This window comes from Schistocerca gregaria, unplaced genomic scaffold, assembly GCF_023897955.1.
Source record: "Schistocerca gregaria isolate iqSchGreg1 unplaced genomic scaffold, iqSchGreg1.2 ptg000639l, whole genome shotgun sequence".
NCBI classification, from domain to species: Eukaryota; Metazoa; Arthropoda; class Insecta; order Orthoptera; family Acrididae; genus Schistocerca; species Schistocerca gregaria.
The window spans coordinates 42,501-42,713 of NW_026062025.1; positions in this window are offsets into that span (position 1 = coordinate 42,501).

Sequence of the window (213 nt, forward strand, 5' to 3'; positions counted from 1 at the left end):
CTCCATCTACAGGAATCTCCCGAGACTAGGTCCGGCGCAGAACACGGCCACCTACTGGTCCGTCCCGACGACGATACCGCCCTCTATGAGACGGCCGGCGGACTATGATGTCGATGTCGCCTACAGCGCCCGCTTGACGACCCAGAGTAAAACGCCTGCTGCACCCCCCTCTTCACGGCAGGTGACGCAAATCGAGTCAAAAGTGGTGGACCG